The 20,825-nt window shown below is 40.8% G+C and overlaps 1 protein-coding gene across 1 annotated transcript in view; it reads right to left on the reverse strand.

The window, feature by feature from the left end:
* ext1b (exostosin glycosyltransferase 1b) overlaps positions 1-20,825 on the reverse strand; it is a 133,214-nt gene that overhangs the window by 28,913 nt on the left and 83,476 nt on the right. The window lies entirely within an intron of this gene.

Genomic DNA, 20,825 nt, shown 5'->3' on the forward strand with positions numbered 1-20,825 from the left:
TGTGTGGTTTGCCTCCTCAGCTCATTCTAACACACTGTCTTTACATTTGGAAAATACTGTATGCACACACACACGCACACACACGCACGTGCACACACACACACACACACACACACACACACACACACACACACGCACAGACACACACACACACAGGACTAGGGCTGCCACGATTAGTCGACTAGTCACGATTATGTCGACTATTAAAATAGTCGACGACTAATTTAATAGTCGATTAGTCGTTTTTTTTTTTTTTCTTTGTTTTTCTCTCCAAACTGCTGCGACTGCCTTTCTGTCCTGGGCGCACATGCGCAGTAGTGGAAACCGGGGTAGGTAGTGGACGACATCTCAGGACATTATACAGACAGGCTCTGGTTTCATGGCTACCCCGCTACAGAACTCAAAAGTGTGGGATCACCAAGAAAATAAAAGTGAAACGCGTGCAATGCAATATCTGCAATGAAGAACTTGCCTTCCTCGGCAGCACAACCGCGATGCACGAGCACCTGAAAAGGAGGCATGTTGTGGCTGATTAAATGACGAAGAAGCTAAATTGCTATTTAGCTGCTAAAATTAGCGTAAACAGAGCGTTAACTTAGTACTTAACTTACTCATCTTGATAGCTTTAAAACAGAGGTCACTAATAGGCGGACCGCGATCCGGATCCGGACCCAGACGTTGTCACAAATGCCGTCCCAAACCGATAAACTACAGAGAAGGATTTCATTCTGACAGTGGCTTCTGTTTTCAGTGCTTTTCGGTGCAGTAAACTCACAGATCAGTCATGTGTGGTGTAAAATCACCAAACGCTCTCCTCTGCCAATCAGATCTGTGCAGACCGCTGCCCTGTGTACGGTAATGTACACAATATCTGGACAGAGAGGCATTTTTTATTAATATACTTTTTTTTCATAATAGTTCAAACAACCTCACGGTTGAGATGTTTCATAAATGCCAGTGCCTTATCCTTATTTTACATAGTTGTTTACACTTTATGCTAAACAGTAAAATAATTGTCTGTTACAACAAGCTGCATATTTCATTAAAGGTTTAATGAACTATGATTTTAATTGTTTTTATTTTTAGTTAGCATATAGCTGAAATCTAATGTTGGTTGTATAATAGCAGCTGCATTCTATTGTGATAAACTGTGTTTTATATTCAATTAACGTATGATCCGATTAGTCGACTAATCATAAAAAATAATCGGTGATTAGTCGACTATAAAAATAATCGTTTGTGGCAGCCCTACACAGGACACAAAAAAGGAAGAAAAAAAGAAAAGAACAAACAAGGTATAATCACGCATATACACACTCTCACACACACAGCAGCTGTCTATCTGTCAGAAAGATTGTTCTATGAAAGGGCATGTCTGAAAGGCGTCCCCCACACTGCTGTATTACCGAAGATTACCTGAACACCTGATTTCAAGCCCACCAGTGCTACACAACGTCCCATCCACCTGGTACCCACTATCAGGCCTTCCTCCAAACTCCCATAATTTACATCGCCTTGCTATGAGTATGTTGACTTGTTGTTCAAACTCACTCACAAGATTACACCTCACAACCTATACAGGTGGGGTGATCAATTTACAATGTATACACTATGTCTGGGTGTCAGTGTTTACAGGAGCCCACCTCTGGAACTGGAGTCCACTGTTCAGTACTGAGATTAACTGGTAAAGAAATGCGTTTAGATTGATTTAATGTGACATGGCTGTGAGAAAGTGTGTTCCCCCAGTTTCACTTCAACTATAATGCATTTATAATGTGTTTTAGTGTCACTTAGAGGCGATGCATTGAAATTGCAAATGAGAATGGATATAAGTTCTTAGCTCTGGGCGTATGCAATATTTGAGTTGGAACTCCATGTAAGTCTTAGTATATAAGTCCACAGGTTTTCTGAAAGTCAGCTTTACGTCCTAGAAAAGAATCCTGAGTGACCTCTTTCACATGTCTGCTCTCTCATACATGCGGTAGAGTCACATGTGCCTAATTAGGACTTGCCCCGGGCACTCGGGCACTTCTGAGGCAATACAACACACTCCCCAGCCCACAGAGACTCAGAGAGGCTGTGACAGGAATGCCAGTGCGTGTGAGTGTGTGTGTGTGAGAATGTAAGTGTGAGTGTGTAACTGTAAGTGAAAGTGTGGAGAACGAGTGTGCGAGTGAGAGTGTGTGAGAAATTAAACAGCTGTGGTGTTTTCTATCGAATTACACTGCAGCAGATTCTGTAAAACCACACACACACACACACACACACACACACAGACACTCTCTCTACAGTACAGATAATGAAACAAACAGACCTACTACACACTGGAGAGGGAACTGTGGGAATATAAAGCAGAAGAGAGGAAACAAGGTGGAGAGAGCGAGAGAGTAAAAGAGAGAGTGAAAGAGAGTGAAAGATGAATCGGTTTCTCTGATTTTGCTATTTATAGGTATATATTTAAGTAAAATTAACATTGTTGTTTTTATTCTATAAACATTATATAAATATTGTCATTTAAAGCATTTATTTGTAGAAAATGAGAAAAGGCTGAAATAACTAAAAGATGCAGAGCTTTCAGACCTCAAAGAAAACAAGTTCATATTCATACATTTTTAAGAGTTCAGAAATCAATATTTGGTGGAATAACCCTGTTTTTTAATCACAGTTTTCAGGCATCTTGGCATGTTCTCCTCCACCAGTCTTACACACTGCTTTTGGATAACTTTACGCCACTCCTAGTGCAAAAATGTAAGCAGTTGAGATTGGTTTGATGACTTGTGATCATCCATCTTCCTCTTGATTATATTCCAGAGGTTTTCAATTTGGTTAAATCAAAGAAATTCATCATATTCAGTAGTCTCTTATTGAGAGAGAGAGAGAGAGAGAGAGAGAGAGAGGCCTGTGTGTGCACACTTGTTTGTAAAACTCATTGTGCACATTAAAAGTCAGGTGTTTTTCAGAAATTGTGTGTTGAAATAATAAACACACTAAAAAGGAAATATTTAAATGAGTTGCAGGAAAAGCCGGAGTTGCCATGGTGTTTAAACAGAGATCTCGAAACGTTTAAATGAAAAGACCCCAAAACACACAAACCTGAACAAAAAGAGCCCGAGGGGCTTTTCCTGAAGCTCATTTAAATATTTCCTTTTTTTAGTGTTTACGTGAGCGTGGGTGGTGCGGAGTGCACTCAGAGCTAGGGTCTCTTTGTGTTCAGGTGTGTACGTTTCAGTTCCAACACAATCACGTGTCCGCTCTGAAGTGACCCCCGTGCACCTTTACGCCGAGTCGCCATGGCAACCCCGGGTAAATACTTCCATTCGCACAGCAGTTAATTACACACATGCGGTGATGCACATACAGGGGGCTGTGTTCCTCAAAACCCCAACTGATACATTCTACTCCTCCACGCTACCTGTTTACGCTCTCAACACACTCACAACAACAAGTGCATTTCCCAGAATTCTTGGGGAGATCGTCAGGGAAAGAAGCCAAACTGGCCATTGCTTCTAAAGAAGATTAGCCTTGGGTATAGTAACAGGTTTCCTACATCACAGCACTCAATAACAATTACCACCGCTCTGGAGCTACACGCAAATAAACACAACACACTATTTAGAACGAACACACACTCAGAATACATTAGCATGATCTCACACTGAGGATCCACATAGAAACCCACACAGCAGCGCAGGATAAGGCTGTGTATTGTAAGATCCGGCAACACAATACATGACACAATACAGTTCTTACGATTTAATATACTGCAATACTGTAAGCTAAATAATAGGCTTGGTAAAACTCACATTTTAGGAAAAAATGTATAGGAAAAAAATACAAAAAAAGGGCTCAGAGTGGTGCTGCCACTATGATCAGGAGATTGCCGGGTGGAATCCTGTTCTCATAGCTTGCCATCAGCTACAGGAGCCCTGAGAGAGCACAATTGGTCTTGCTCTCTCTGAGTGGGTAGATGGCGCTCTCTCCCCACATCTCTCCAAAGGGTGATGTTGATCAGCACAAGGCGTCTGTGAGCTGATGTATCAGAACAGAGTCGCTGCGCTTTCCTCCAAGCACGTTGTGATGCTACTCGGCAATGCTGCATCAGCAGCAGTTCAAAAAGGGGCGTGTATTCACAAGTATCGGAGGAGGCATGTGTTAGTCTTCACCCTCCTGGTGTTGGGGCATCACTAGTGATAGGAGGGAACAAATCTCTTTAAATCACACCAGTAAAGCAACTAAACACAACTGAAGCGTGCCAACATTGAAGATAAACTTTAAATATCACAACCAGAATTTGCGGTAGCCTAGTAGTAATTTTTGCCAAGCTGTTGTGCAGTTATTTCCAGTCATACTAGGGCAGGCTGCAAATTTTCAGAATGTCAAGAAACCAAGAATACTTAAAACTGAAAGTCCAATTACCATTTGAAAAACTTTTTTTGAATTTGAATTCACTGACACAATCTGAAATAAACTTCATGGATCGTTTGTTGTTCTGATTTTTCAGACTGCTGCACTTGCACAGATCTCCACAGTAACAGGGAGCCAAAATAATGTCTGCCACCCTCCCCTGGGGCTATAAACAAAAAGCTGATTTGCTATTTTTATTGTAGGGTGGGACTTCATCTTTAAAAATGCCATGTTATGCATAACAAATTTATTAGTCATTTATACTGGCCCAGGCATAGCCTGGCTTGACCATGTCAAATGCTTACTCCTATCAGGACAAAGTTGGCACTGTTCCAGAGTGAGATTATTTCATGAAACAGAGCTGTCAGCAACCAATCAGCTCACAGTAATGAAGAGGGATTGCAGGGGCAGAGATGAAGGTGGAGGCTCAGGTTATGGAACATAAACAGAAGCCCTCCACCCATCTCCCACACGCTATCCAGCACAAGAGGATCAAACAGCAGTGTGGAGGAACCAGCAGCGAGCAGGGTGACTAATCTCGGATGCTGGAGAGTGACTTGAGAGCGAGTGTGTGACTGTGTCTCGCTGAAGTGTCTGCTCTGGCCCCTCTCCACACTCCAGCACTCTCACTGTAGCTAATTCATTAGTGCAATCAGAGTTCATTAGCCAGCTTATGCTAGTTTCAATTAGCATCCAAAGCATGAGATAACCCTGAGGCCTCGCTTGTCTCAACAAACACTGTACCCATGATCCCCTGCAGCTACGCCAACAAACCTGAACAGGATCGGTCCTCTCTGACAGCCAGTGGTGTGATAGATGGGGCTAAACTTGCTTTTACTGCTCAATTATGAATGCTGGGTGTGATGTCAGATCTACACTGCATGGACATGGCTGATACAGATGTGCAAATACACACAGCTTGTTAAGTCTCTGTAGTAGAGAAGCATTATCAATAGAATAAGACACTATGGAGCAGACAATGGCTTAATGCTGGGCAATGGGCTAGAAATTGGTGAATAAAGCAGGATTCTTGCACTATTTGCACAAATGTAATGGTTTTTAAGACCTTTTTAAGACCTCAATAAATATATTTTTAAGACCCAAAAAAGTAGTCGTAATTCTTTTCATTCTCTCCCCGGTAATGTTAGTTAACTTTCTGCTAACATTAGTATGTTAGCTAACTCGTTGCTAATGATAGCTGGTTCTCCACTACCCTTAGTTCTATCCCTAGTAATGTTAGTTAGCTCATTTAAGATAGCTAAAGCTAGTATGTGAGCTAGCTTTATGCTAACGCTAGTTAGCTTGCTGCTAACGTTAACATGTTAATCAACTCGCTGCTAATGTTAGCTAGCATTCTGCTAACCTTAGTTCTATCCCTGGTAACGTTAGCTAGCTCACTTTAGCTAGCTAAACTTAGTATGTTGGCTAGCTCGCCGCTAAAGTTAATATGTTTGCTAACTCGCCACTAATGGTAACGTTAACACCTAGTTTTATCCCTGGTAACGTTAGCTAGCTTGCTTTAGCTAGCTAATGGTAGTATGTTAGCTAGCTCACCGCTAAAGTTAGCTAACTCGCCACTAATGTTAGCTAGCTCACCGCTAAAGTTAGCTAACGCGCCACTAATGTTAGCTAGCTCGCCGCTAAAGTTAGCTAGCTCGCCTTAGTTGTCTCCCTGGATTAGATGTTTATGATATGCCACTGCGTTTTCCCATCTGAAAATGTAATACCTAAAGCAATTTTACAGTAAATTTAAGACAAATTTCAGACCTTAAAATTATTTTAATTTAAGACATTGTAAGACTTTTTAAGGACCTGCAGGAACCCTGTAAATCACACCAGCATTGAGCTTTCAAACACTGGAACTACTGTATATTCTCTGGAATGACTGTGCTCTATCTAAAACTTCTTCTCACTAATGCTCCAGCCCTTCTGATTACAATCAAATCCTCATAGCAATACTCCAAAAATGCAGCCTTCCATCAACAGCAGAGACCATTACTCCAATAAATGGAAGATAATCTCTTTTTTAATACTCTTAATTTTGAAAGAAAATGTAAGTGAGCAGGTGTCTCAATAATTTTGTCTGTACTATGTTTGAATATCGGCTAAAATATTTTTTATTTATTCAGTAATTAACCCACCCGCTCACTCACTATTATTGCTTTTCCACCAATGTGGAACCAGCACTGTTTTTGTTATCAAACCTAATTTTGAACTGTTCACCAGTGATGAGGGGTAAGAGCGCCATCTATCCACCCAGAGAGAGCATGCTCCAGCTGCTGATGCTCCAGTTGTGCTGGAGTTCAGAGAGCTCTTTACAACCATCCATTATTTCCCTAATGTTTGTAAAGGCGACTGCATGGCTAGGGGTGGGATTTTACACACTTGTGACAACTGGTGTGATGAATGGAACACCTGAATTCAGTGATTTAAAGTTATTCTCCTTTAAAGGGAACAAAAAACTTAATAAAAACCACTGTTTACAACATGTAGCGTAACCTAACCTCCGGGTGTAGATTAGGTTACGCTACAGGATGTAAACAGTGGTTTTTAATAAGCTTTTTGTGCACTTTTTAGGTTATTCATGCCTCGTTTTAAATACCAGGGCTCTCCAGATTCTACCAATGAAGTGTGGAGCTACTTTGAGCTGGATAACAGGGTAAAAAGTGATTTATCTGCAGAGGCAGATGGATGCACCAAAGCGCTTGTTGTACAGAGAGTTGCAAAAAAACAAAATTACTTGATTCTGGAAAGCTGCGGGAGAGTGGAGGTGTGCTATTCAACAAAGGTTAGTGCTCTCTATCATGTTTTACTACACCAAAAAATTATTTTACATCAGAGTTCTCCTTTACGAGGTGTGTCCCTTTACTTTTGCCCATATTTTCCCCATACAGTTGCTATGGATGCAGATTAATGTGTGCATGTGAGTGTGTGCATGCCAGTCCAGTGGGACTAATGCACTTGGGGGTTTGGAGCATCAACACCCCAGGGTCCACAGGGGTCTTGATCATCATGCTTTGCTGAATGTGAACAAAAGGTCATGTGCACAGTTAGAGCTGAGCTGAGCTCAAGCAAGGTAACATGTGGGGACACGGGACATCAGCAATAAACACACTCCACAAGCTTAATGAACACGTCATGTGACTGTGTGTCGGGTCTAACTAAAACTGACTCAGCTTGCTAGCCTACTTTGTGTTTGTGTGTATGTATAGTGTGTGTGAGTGTGTGTGTAGAGCAGTGACAAAGTGAGTTCTCCTCAAAGGCATATTAACACAGCTCTGGCCTGTCCCTGGAACAAAGCAAAGTGCAGAAAAGCAGAACGAGCGAGGCTGTGTGTGTGGACGAGAGAGAGAGGGAGAGAGTGTGTGTGTGTGTATGTGTGTGTGTGAGCAAGCTGACGTGTCTCAGACTGTCTCTATAGAGAAGCCAGAGATGAATCAGCTTTGCTCATCTTTCCCCCAGCGCTTCCCGAACCCTTCCCTTGTCAACAGGATCGGCTTTACTGTTCCACAAACATAACAAGCTCCCTCTGCGCCAGCACGCTAATTTACTGTGACAAGTTTATCACTGAAATCTTTTCAATTTCTTCCCATCCCGCCGCCACGTCTCCCCCACTGAAAAAACACTGAGGCACTGCCCCCACTCCACTCCAATCCATTCCACAGCACTCCAATCCACTCCATACCACTTCAATCCATTCCATACCCCTCCAATCCAGTGTAGGGGTGTAAATATATATCAATATATCACCATGATATAGTATCATATGTTTTGCAGTACGCTATTAATTCTTAAAATCACAGTACTAGTTTTAGTTAATAGTTTTAAAAAAGATTAGTGTCAGACAGTGCTTTATTTTGTGCTCTGTTTAAACCACGACTGTTGCTTTACTGATGCTTCAGATCACACTGTTCTAATTGGATATAAACCAGATTTCAGTAAAGCTGCTGTGTGACAGTATGTAAAAAGTGCTAGATGTATATCCTCTATATGACAGTGCTCCTTCTATGTCTATATATACAGCTCTGGAAAAAAAATAAGAGACCACAAACATTATACGTTTCTTTGATTTTACCAAATGGAAAACCTCTGGAATATAATCAAGAGGAAGATGGAGGATCACAAGCAATCAAACCAAGCTGTACTGCTTGAATTTTTGCACCAGGAGTGGCATAAAGTTATCCAAAAGCAGTGTGTAAGACTGGTGGAGGAGAACATGATGCCAAGATGCACGAAAACCAGATGTGATTAAAAAAACAGGGTTATTCCACCACATACTGATTTCTCAACTCTTTATGAATATGAACTTTTCTTTGCATTATTTGAGGTCTGAAAGCTCTGCATCTTTTTTGTTATTTCAGACGTTTCTCATTTTATTAGCCATGAAACCTCCCACACTAAAATGACAGGTGTTTCAGTTTCATTGTCCAACCCTTGTAGTTCAGAAATAAATATTTTTTATTTTATTTCTGTTTTTTTATCACGGTTTTCATGTGCATGTTACATGTTCTCCTCCACCAGTCTTACACACTTTTGCAGTGTGCACAAACTCAAGCTGTTCAGCTTGGTTTGTTGGCTTGTGATCATCCATTTTCCTCTTGATTATATTCCAATTTTTTATTCCAGTTTTCAATTTGGTAAAATCTAAGAATCTCATCATTTTTAAGTGGTCCCTTATTTTTTTTCTAGAGCTGTATATAGTATAGTACAGTACACACACACTACATATAATACACAGGCCTGCTCCGGAGGTGGCTTGGCAGTTGGGACCTCTGACTCTGAAAAATAGAACGAGTCAACTGTTTTTACGAGACAGGAAGTGGAAGGACGCGGCAGATAATGTTAGTTAGATCCCTGCTGGCGATTGTGTCAGTAGCTGGAGCAGCTCTGTCTGATTAGCAGTGGAGTGGTCAGAATGCTGCGTCCTGCAGTTTAGACCGCTGTAGCCAGCAGGACAGCAGATGTGATTCAAAGCACTAGCCTGGATCCAGATGGTTTGCAGGCCTGTGGTGTGTGTGTGTGTGTGTGTGTGTGCGCATGAGAAACGGAGAGTCTGTTTTGGAACATGCCATGACATGTCTGCCTGAGGTGGCTCTGGTTGCACACGAGGAACTGCCATGAACTGTTTAGTCACTTTTATCTAAGATCACATCTCCACCGCAGAGATGTTACAGAGATGTCAAAGCACTTAACCACATCCAGCAAGCGTGCACACATACATACACACACCCATTTACCCAAACACACACACACAAACTCTTGCACTCTCACACTTATCAACAACCTCACACACACGGAGCCTGCAGAGTCCTTGGCTTGGTGTATTTCTTGGTGTAAGAGTTCTGAGATGTTCTCAAGCTTTATTAATGCTTAGCGCTACATCCTTAACAGAGAATTCACCCTGTTCATGTTATCCATACATTATATGTCTGATATTAGCAGCAGCTGAAAGGACTTGGAAAAGAATGCATTCCAAAGCCAGGAGCCCATATGCTGCACTTCCTGTGAACGGACAAGCACCACCACCACCACGTCTGGTTTGATGGTTTAGAAGACCAGATGAGCTCCTAAATGGAAATAAATCAATAGTCAAAGACTTTGCTGGAGTGAGAAAACCTCATATGTTTCCAAATCTACGAGAATGAAGGTGCTACTATTGGTTATTTGAGTCTAAACATTTAGACTAGGACTGTGTATAGCCAATAACATGAAATTCTGAATCAGGTTCTTTGATTTTGCTATTTATAGGTATCTGAGTAAAATGAATGTTGTTTTATTGTATAAACTACAGGCAATATTTCTTTCGAATTTCAAATAAAAATATTGTCACTTAGAGCATTTATTTGCAGAAAATGAGAAATGGCTGAAATAACAAAAAAGATGCAGAGCTTTCAGACCTCAAATAATGCAAAAAATTATTTGAAGAAAACAAGTTCTTATTAAAAGAAAACAAGTTCATACTTATAACGTTTTAATAGTTCAGAAATCAATATTTGGTGGAATAACCCTGGTTTTTAATCCCAGCTTTCAGGCATCTTGGCATGTTGTCCTCCACCAGTCTTACACACTGCTTTTGGATAACTTTATTCCACTCCTGGTGCAAAAATTCAAGCAGTTCAGCTTGGTTTGCTGGCTTCTGATCATTCATCTTCATGTTGATTATATTCCAGATGTTCTCAATTTGGTAAAATCAAAGAAACTCATCATTTTTAAGTGGTCTCTTTTTTCCCACAGCTGTATGTATCCTGATGCAGGAGATATGATTGAATAGGTTGTGACATATTGCAATACTCTTAGCAAGAAAATACATTACAAATTTGTTTTGTAACGATTAAATTATAGAAAAGAATTCATAGAGTAGTCATGGGATAGCAGTATGCAGTTTAGACTGCTGTAGTCGGCAGGAGAGCAGATGTGATTCAAAGCACTAGCCTGAATCCAGATGGTTACCAGGCCACACATAGTATTAGGAATGGTGAAACAGGTTCACATTATCTGCTGCAGTGAGTTCCTTCTTTCTTTACTATTGGCCAGAGTATCTCACCTGACTTACAGTGTGCTAAAGCCCTTATGAACTCGTCAGAGTTCACTTCCATATTACATGTGAGCTTCTGTTGACCTCTTTCTGACCACAGGGCAGGATTAACCCTGATATTTCAGTCATTTTCTGTCTAGGTTTTTGTAGTAAAACACTTAATTAGTGCTCCTTACAACTAGACGTAACCCTGTCAGAGGATTCATACGAGGAGAACAGACATGTGCCTAAGGGTTACATGTACGTGCTTTCCTCAGAGAGAGAGAGAGAGAGAGAGAGAGAGACTAAAAAAAGAGAGCGCATATGTTTGTATAGACACGTTACCATTCATTAGCCAACTTAACGAATGCATATTCATTTTTATTTTTATTATTTTTTTATTTATTTTATTTCTATTCATCTTTTTATTTGTTTTGTTACTGCTTTTACGTTTTTATTTTATTATTATTATTATAATTTTTTTATTTATTTACTTCCTTTTATGTTTTCTTAATATATTTTTTACTTATTATTATTATTATTTATTTTAGTTCCATCATTTACAATTTTATAATTGTGGTTATTTTAGTCCTTAATTTTTTTAATGTTTTATTACTATTATTTTTTTAATGTTATTTTTCTACGTATTTATCTCTGTTTTATTGCTCTACATTTTAGCCTGTTTGCATATCTGTTTATTTCGTATTATTTCATTTTTTTCTTAATTAAATCTTACATTGTTTGCTTGTTTTATAATTTAAACTTAATTCTCAATCCCTGTAACTTTATGTAAGCTCGGCTACATTGAAAATGAGGGTTACGCTCAAAAACTTCTTTAAACAATGTCGACACAGAATATTCAATATTAAATCTGTCTAAAATCCTGAGAGATTCATTGTGTAGGTCTAAATTACTTAACTAATTAATCTGATGTATTTGTTAGCTTAAAATATCTTCTCTGTCAATAGTTGAAAAACATTTGTAGAGCAAATGTCCATTTAACTTTTTTTTATTTTATTTTATTTTAAGATTTTCCAAAACTTATCCAGGCCTAGAAATTGCTTTTTTTTTTTTTTTAAATGATTTTTCCAGGTCATGACCGTATGAACCCTGTCTTTAATAATCATGTATCATTTAAACATTCCAAAATTCTTTTCTGTCATTTCTGGCTGTATAATTTTGTTTGCTGCATTCATAACATCTAGTAAAGGCCCACATCCCTCACAGACCTAAGCATGGTTTAAGGCTTCATTGGTTTCTATGAGTAGCTGAGGGTGACGGCCATTCCAGTGGCAGAGAAAGACAGATACAGAGCCATCTGCTCCACAGCCTACCCCCAAAGGTGAGCAAAAGCTCCTAATTAACTCATTTATTTGCAAACACATTCTAATTTATTCCATCTAAAGGCTAAAACGACAATAACTCCACACCATATGCGCCTCTGACGGAGGAGAGAGAGAGCCAGCGAGAGAGAAAGACAGAGTGTGCTCCTGAAATAAACAAGATGAATGAATCTATTGAAGCTGACTGATTGGAGCAGAAGGGTTCTCTATAAAACTCCCCAAACAACAAAGGCCAGAACCTCAACTTTACTTTTCTCCATCACAGATGAGAACCTGGGACACATTAAAGCTTTATAGAAGAGAATCTGAGCTGAGGAGTTTACCCAGTCTTCTTTTATGTCTTCACTTTATTATTGCTTAGCCTTCTCGAGAATATTCTGACAACGGTTCTCGAGTCCAGACCAGGGCAGTTTAATCTGCACAATATAAAAACAAGCTGCATGCTATTTTTCCTTATTATTCCTATTCCAATCAAAGAACATGTTTATGTTCTTTACCTTAACAGAGCCAAAAATACACATTTCTCGACGTTCAGTTCTTCAACACTGTAAGTTGGCCACCAATTCAATGTTCAACTTTTTATTTAATACAATACATTATTTCAATTCGTCATTTAAGCGTAAAATTATTACACAAATATACTTAATGAATATACATTATTTAAAAGATTTTTTTTAAGACGGGCACATGTCACTCCGCTGCTCATTGAGCTCCACTGGCTACCGGTTGCTGCTCGCATCAAATTCAAAGCTCTTACAATCGCCTACAAGGTGATGACAGTACAGGCTCCTTCCTACCTGCACTCGCTCCTGAAGGCTTACGCTACCTCCCGGCCGCTGCGCTCCTCCAATGAACGTCGCCTCACTTTACCAAACAAACATTCAAACAAAGCAATCCAGACTGTTCTCATACAGAGTTCCCCAATGGTGAAACAAACTACCTTCCACTACCAGATCAGGAGAATCTCTCGCTCTCTTTAATAGACTCCTGAAGACAGAGCTCTTCAAAGAGCACTTACTCTCCTAACACCTCTAACAAACTAACTAATTCTAACCTCATCTCCTTCTTCCTCTTCTCTACTCCTCTATCCCATTATTTCCCTCTGACCTCCTTAAGGCCCTATCTATAGATGCTTTATTTTTAACTTCTATTATTTTTGTACTTAACCTCTTCTATTATTTGCACTTCAATATTGTAAGTTGCTTTGGACAAAAGCGTGTGCCAAATGTAATGTAATGTAATGTAATGTAAATGTAAAAAGATGAAAGAAACCTAGACGGAAATATTTATGATTCGATATAACACTGCAATTTAGTCCAAAACTAGATTTAACACAGAAAGTTTTTATGTTCTGGTACGCAAATATATATATATATATATATATATATATATATATATATATATATATATATACACTGCTCAAAAAAATAAAGGGAACACTCAAATAACACAATATAACTCCAAGTAAATCAAACTTCTGTGAAATTAAACTGTCCACTTAGGAAGCAACACTGATTGACAATCAATTTCACCTGCTGTTGTGCAAATGGAATAGACAACAGGTGGAAATTATTGGCAATTAGCAAGACACACTCAATAAAGGAGTGGTTCTGCAGGTGGGGACCACAGACCACTTCTCAGAACCTATGCTGTCTGGCTGATGTTTTGGTCAGTTTTGAATGTTGGTGGTGCTTTCACACTCGTGGTAGCATGAGACGGACTCTACAACCCACACAAGTGGCTCAGGTAGTGCAGCTCATCCAGGATGGCACATCAATGCGAGCTGTGGCAAGAAGGTTTGCTGTGTCTGTCAGCGTAGTGTCCAGAGGCTGGAGGCGCTACCAGGGGACAGGCCAGTACACCAGGAGACGTGGAGGAGGCCGTAGGAGGGCAACAACCCAGCAGCAGGACCGCTACCTCCGCCTTTGTGCAAGAAGGAACAGGAGGAGCACTGCCAGAGCCCTGCAAAATTACCTCCAGCAGGCCACAAATGTGCATGTGTCTGCACAAACGGTTAGAAACCGACTCCATGAGGATGGTATGAGGGCCCGACGTCCACAGATGGGGGTTGTGCTCACAGCCCAACACCGTGCAGGACGCTTGGCATTTGCCAGAGAACACCAGGATTGGCAAATTCGCCACTGGCGCCTTGTGCTCTTCACAGATGAAAGCAGGTTCACACTGAGCACATGACAGACGTGACAGAGTCTGGAGACGCCGTGGAGAGCGGTCTGCTGCCTGCAACATCCTTCAGCATGACCGGTTTGGCAGTGGGTCAGTAATGGTGTGGGGTGGCATTTCTTTGGAGGGCCGCACAGCCCTCCATGTGCTCACCAGAGGTAGCCTGACTGCCATTAGGTACCGAGATGAGATCCTCAGACCCCTTGTGAGACCATATGCTGGTGCGGTTGGCCCTGGGTTCCTCCTAATGCAGGACAATGCTAGACCTCATGTGGCTGGAGTGTGTCAGCAGTTCCTGCAAGATGAAGGCATTGAAGCTATGGACTGGCCCGCCCGTTCCCCAGACCTGAATCCGATTGAGCACATCTGGGACATCATGTCTCGCTCCATCCACCAACAGACTGTCCAGGAGTTGGCGGATGCTTTAGTCCAGGTCTGGGAGGAGATCCCTCAGGAGACCATCCGCCACCTCATCAGGAGCATGCCCAGGCGTTGTAGGGAGGTCATACAGGCACGTGGAGGCCACACACAATACTGAGCCTCATTTTGACTTGTTTTAAGGACATTACATTAAAGTTGGATCAGCCTGTAGTGTGTTTTTTCACTTTAATTTTGTGTGTGGCTCCAAATCCAGGCCTCCATTGGTTAATAAATTTGATTTCCATTGATGATTTTTGTGTGATTTTGTTGTCAGCACATTCAACTTTGTACAGAACAAAGTATTCAATGAGAATATTTCATTCATTCAGATCTAGGATGTGTTATTTGAGTGTTCCCTTTATTTTTTTGAGCAGTGTATATATATATATATATATATATATATATATATATATATATATATATATATATATATACACAGGTATATTTCTTTTATTTCCACATATTCTTATATTATTAGTTTGACACTCACATTACATTACATTACATTACATTTGGCAGACACTTTTGTCCAAAGCGACTTACAATCAAAATCAAATCAAAGCCAAACCAAGGTCAAGACCAGTCCTGTCCTTCCTTGGTCATAATCTTGGCTATAACCAAACGTCTTTTACTGCAGCAGAAGAACCTGGTTCTCCATAACTGCCTTTCCAACCACCACCGTACAAGTGAGGCGTGAGGGACCGGGCTGCGAAAAAGGATTTACAAGGACATCCATCAAAGCAGGAGAGAGCGAGTGTGTGTAAGACAAACAGATAGCCACGGAGAGAGGGAATCATATTTCATTCAAGCTCGTGTTGTACTGGAAGCAACTGCACACAATACCAATACAAATATCCGTGTCAGAAAGCAGGGCTGGCCGCTGTGAGTACTTGTCCCCAATGACGACCCTAGAAAGAGCCTTTTGAGAGTCGGTGCCACACGATCCAGGTGTGGCTCTCAGCCTAGGGTCATGTAACACACCTGGGGGAGAGGGGTGGGTGGACTAGAGGAGGGGGGAGTGAGGTCACCCCAGGACGCCAGACTGTGTGGACGAGCGGATTCCTTCAGAACAAAAGCTTTCGGGGCTTTCTGAAGGCACCGCTGCTCCGCTGCCTGCGGTGTCAGGTTGCCCTGACAGGAGTTTTGACAGAAATGCCCAGAGGACAGGAGCGGAGAGGGGGAGAGGGCAGGACGTGAGGGCTGAGATGACTAGGGATCGGGACGGGAGGGGTGAGCAGGAGAAAGAGAGAATAGAGGAAAAAAAAACGCAGATCCCTCCACACGCTGGAGTGCACACTGAGCCAAGACGCTGAATTATACATTCTGTATTTTTAGAACAGACAGTGAGAACATTCTGGAAAGAATGAATTTTTGGGGCCGTTAAGCTGTTCCGTCTCAGGGTTTATTAGGTTTCTCGTGGTGGATGGTCTGCCAGCACTGAACTGAATATAATAAAGATAGATGAGATAGATTCAACAGTATTGTGAATGCTCAATGATACAGGTGTAAAGGTGCAAGGCAACGGGATGCAGCACTTAGTATTCAACAAAAGTGCAAATCATAGCCTTATTCTGCTACTATTTCTACAAATATAAAAGAAAGAGCTTTTTATTTAGGTAGAATATGTTTATTTGTTAAGTAAAACACTAATACAGAATGGGAAAAAAATGCATTCACACAAATTTTGTGATTTTAAAAATGTAGCTCATTAAAATATCTTCAAAGCTCTCATCACTTAAGTCTTAAGCTCTATCCGGACTGGATTAGTGTCTCAGGGGGTCCTGGGGTAATGTTCCCTTTTATGGGAAGTCCTCTGTGATTTTATTCCCGTCTGGAACAACCATGTATGTGTTTTTCTTAGACGTCGCTGAACTCTGTGTTCCTTTTGGTAATTTTATTGCCATCTCTGAGTTTCGTCACCTTGCGTTTAATAAAATAAATATTTGTCCACTGCCACGCACCGTAGTTACACTTTGGACGACACGGAGATCCATGTAAAACAACAGCGAGTGGATATGGAGGAGCTACTGAACGTTATGTCATGCGAAAAACTCACTGGTCCTCCTGTTTTTTCTATTGCAGTCCGGGTGCAAGAGTTTTATTACTGAGTAGAAGTGTAAAATATTTTTCACAGACGTCCCCCTGAGAAACTAATCCTGTCCAGATAGGGGTTTACACAACATTATTCAGAGATTTGTGGAGTTTAGGATGGTAAATCAGAGCTTATTGATGTTAAATCAGGTGAGCTGCTGATGGAATTGAACACATCTACTGGGGGCACTGCCTGTGGATGTAGAAGAGAAATCTGTAACCAAGCTTTACTCCTCAGACAAGCTTGTGGAGAATATACCAACAGAATAGGACTCTCTGGAGTGAAAATAATAGCACAAACCTATTAGCACCATGCTAAATGTCAACCAAGTGGTAAAGGGGTATACTGGTAATCTGCCCAGCATTGAGCTGTGGAGCAGTGGACCTGTGTTCCAGTTTGGTGCTTCTTTCAATACTTTTGGAATGAGTTGTACAAAATCTTCTCTGGACAGTAGACAGAGTTACTTTAACCAAAGCAGGATGAGCAGCATTATTATTTTTAATACACTTGGTTTAATAAAAACAATGAATGAATGGGTGTCTCAGTATTTTTGTCCACACAGTGTATGTAGAGCAATTGGTAACCTTCTCAGATTGCTTATCGTTTTCTGTAATTTGACTTTAAAAGTATGATGTGAGAGTCAGTGCGTGTGTGATGCTCAGTGATGAGCAGAGAGTGTAATCAGATGCTGATGAAGTTAACGTCAGTGTCGGATCCAGCTCACAATTAGCCAGACCCATCGCTGCGTTCTGATTGAAGTACTCATTAGGGTCCGGCGGAACCGGTCGTGGAGTGGCGGAGAGTAGGAGAGGCTAAAAAATGAATAAGAGCGACGATCAACACTTTCCTCCAGTTTGGAGCTGAACTAATTAAGACAGAGAAATGAAGAAGGTGAGAGGAAAGAAGAAGAGAGGGATGGAGGAGGGTTTTAACAGAAATGTGGAGGATTCATGTAGTCGCCTGGCAACCTGTTCTAGAATTCTGGATATGAATCAAGTGTGTGTGTGTGTGTGTGTGTGTGTGTTTGTGTGCATGTGATTGTGAATCCAGGGGGCAGGAGAGTCCAATAGAACTAATTCCATCAGTGTGTGTGGAGAGATTACGGAAGACAATGCCGAGGTAAGGGGTGATGTACAGTGTGAAGAAAGAGAGAGGATGAGAGAGAGAGAGAGAGCGTGAAAGTACATAAGGAAAAGAGAGAGTGTGTGAAAAGTGAAGAGAGTGAGAAAATATGTGCATACAATTAAAGTGTAAAGGCTTTAAAGTTTTTAAAACAAAAAGAAAAGTATATTCATTTCAAACCAAAACTGACAGAAAAGAAAAAATCTGAGCCTGTTCGAGTTCCTGTTTTGCCAAATGCAACAAGTTTAAGCTGAGCAATCAGAGTTTTATTTTCTTCTTCTTCAAAGTTTTATCACATGTTCTCCCCAATTTAACCGGCCAATTACCCAACCCACTATCACTTGTGATGCCCCAACACACCAGGAGGGTGAAGACTAACACATGCCTCCTCCGATACGTGTGAAGTCAGCCACCGTCTCTTTTCAAACTGCTGGATCATCAGCGCACTCGGAGGAAAGAGCAGCGACTCGGTTCCAAAACATCATCTCACAAACACTTTTTACTGATCAACATCATCCTTTGGAGTGATGTGGAGAGGGCAGAGAGATCCATCTACCCACCCAGAGAGAGCAAGGCCAATTTTACTCTCACAGGGCTCCGGCAGCTGATGGCAAGCTACATGAACAGGATTTGAACAAGCAATCTATTGCGGCACCTTAGTCTGCTGGACCAATTAATGACAAAAAAATTATAGAACAAAAAAGAGAGAAAATCAGAGCTCTGTTGTCATTGTAAAAGTCCAAAAAATAGAGCAAAAAGATGACAGCAGAAAAGCTGATCTTGTTTGAAGCAGAACAAATAAGCTTATTTGATGTTTAACCTCTGCAGTTTTTTAGTCAGCATGTTAAAGTAACTATGTGACAGAGCTGAGTGGCAGAGACTTTTTTACAGTTACTTTATGTAGCCATTTTGTAGCCAGGGCATCCTAGCCTCTTAATGTCCCCACACAAACACAACTATATAACTTCACCAAACCCCCACTAATGAGAACTCGTGAGATCTAGCAGAAAGCCTCCCCTGGACAGTAAAGACAGTTACTCCAACAAAAATGGCCAAAAAAACAAGTGAAAATGAGAATAAGACAGAGTGTTGTAGGAAGAGTAAGACAGATAACATGAAAGACTATTAAAATGGATGAGAATAAGAAAGGAAGAGCATTAGAGTGAAATACGAGTGCATGAGAGAAAAGAATGAGAGTGAGAGAGCATTAGAAAGATTGGTGGCAAAAGAACAGGAGAGCACAGGAATTAGTGAGAGAAAGAGAAACAGAGAGTGTGAGTTATAAAATATTATTATAATTTATTATTTACATTCATGTCTTCCCAATATCTCATATTTTAACAATACCACCCCCAGCATTGCTGTCATTACTGAAATACTCTGTAAGTAGGGCCTGTGAGAAAGAGGTGCAAAATGTATGAAAGCGCACATATCGATCAAACGTTGCATATTCATTTTACAATGCCTAACATTACAGTCATTACTGAAATAGTCTGTAAGGAGAGCCGGAGGGAAAGATGTGCAAATCTGTATTAAAGTGCACATATCTGCTTTGCATATTCATTTCACAATATAATACTTTCCTCATCACTACAGTCATCACTGCAACAGCCATACATATGTAACAAACACAGATTAAGTTCATCATTACCAACATTATAGTTTAGGGCTGCACAATATTGGAAAAAATTTACATTGTAAATGTTTTTTTCGCAGATATATATGGCGACATTAAACAATGCAGGGCCCATGATGTCACCAGCCCCACTCCCACCTGCGCGCTGTCTCGTCTCTGGACCGATCAAGAGCTCGATCTCAGCGTTGAGAACTCAAAACCCGAGAAAAACAAAAAAACAACAGTAAATCAGCCATTTAAATGGCTTTTTAAAAGGTAAATAATAGTCTTTTCTGGGTTTAAAATGTGAATTCAGCTGTAACTCGAACTCAAAATATATTTGCACCGCAAAACTGTGCTGGACTGAGGTGCACAGTTTTCGACATGTGCATTTACAAGCACGTGCCAAACCATGTGGATGGAGGCCATGCAGTTACCTCGTGTTTACTCCTTCCCTCCCCCTCGCGCTTCTCAGGCAACAGCAGCCTGTCATTTACAGACACAGAGACAGCGCTGTATATCTACTTCTTGTGTCAAGAATCAAAAGATTGCAACATGTTGTGTTTAATTTAATTGCATATCCTGCGATGTGACTATTGCGTATGCGCACATTGTGATGACCATGTTTAAACAACATTTTGTGCAGCCCTATTTTAGTAATTAAGAAAATAGTGTGCAAGAAATTTTGAAAGTAAAGTAAAAAAAAAAGTGAGACTAAGACAGAAAACATGACCAAGTCCAAGAGAAAGCAAGAGTGCATGAGAAGAACATCGCAATCATTACTGCAACAGCCTGTAAGGATTTTTTTTAAGGCAACATATGTAAGTCTCTCAGTTGTTATTCTCTCAAAGTGAGAGAGCATGAAATAAGATGTGAAAAGGGAGTTTCTTTATCTCTGTCATTATTTCCTGTGCTTTCTCGCTCTGACACAGAGAGAGAAAGTGACAGACAGACAGTCCGACAGACAGACAGACGGACAGACTGACAGACTGGTACACACCCCTCTAGTGCGGGATCTCTAAAAGCTCCCTGTTGTTTTTGACTCTGGCAGCCTACTGTGTTTATGTTGGCCTTGCAAAACAATCTCAGAACAATCTAACCCCACCAGCTCGCATTCAGGGCGATAATAGCCGA

Source organism: Astyanax mexicanus, chromosome 3, assembly GCF_023375975.1.
Source record: "Astyanax mexicanus isolate ESR-SI-001 chromosome 3, AstMex3_surface, whole genome shotgun sequence".
Lineage (NCBI taxonomy): Eukaryota > Metazoa > Chordata > Actinopteri > Characiformes > Acestrorhamphidae > Astyanax > Astyanax mexicanus.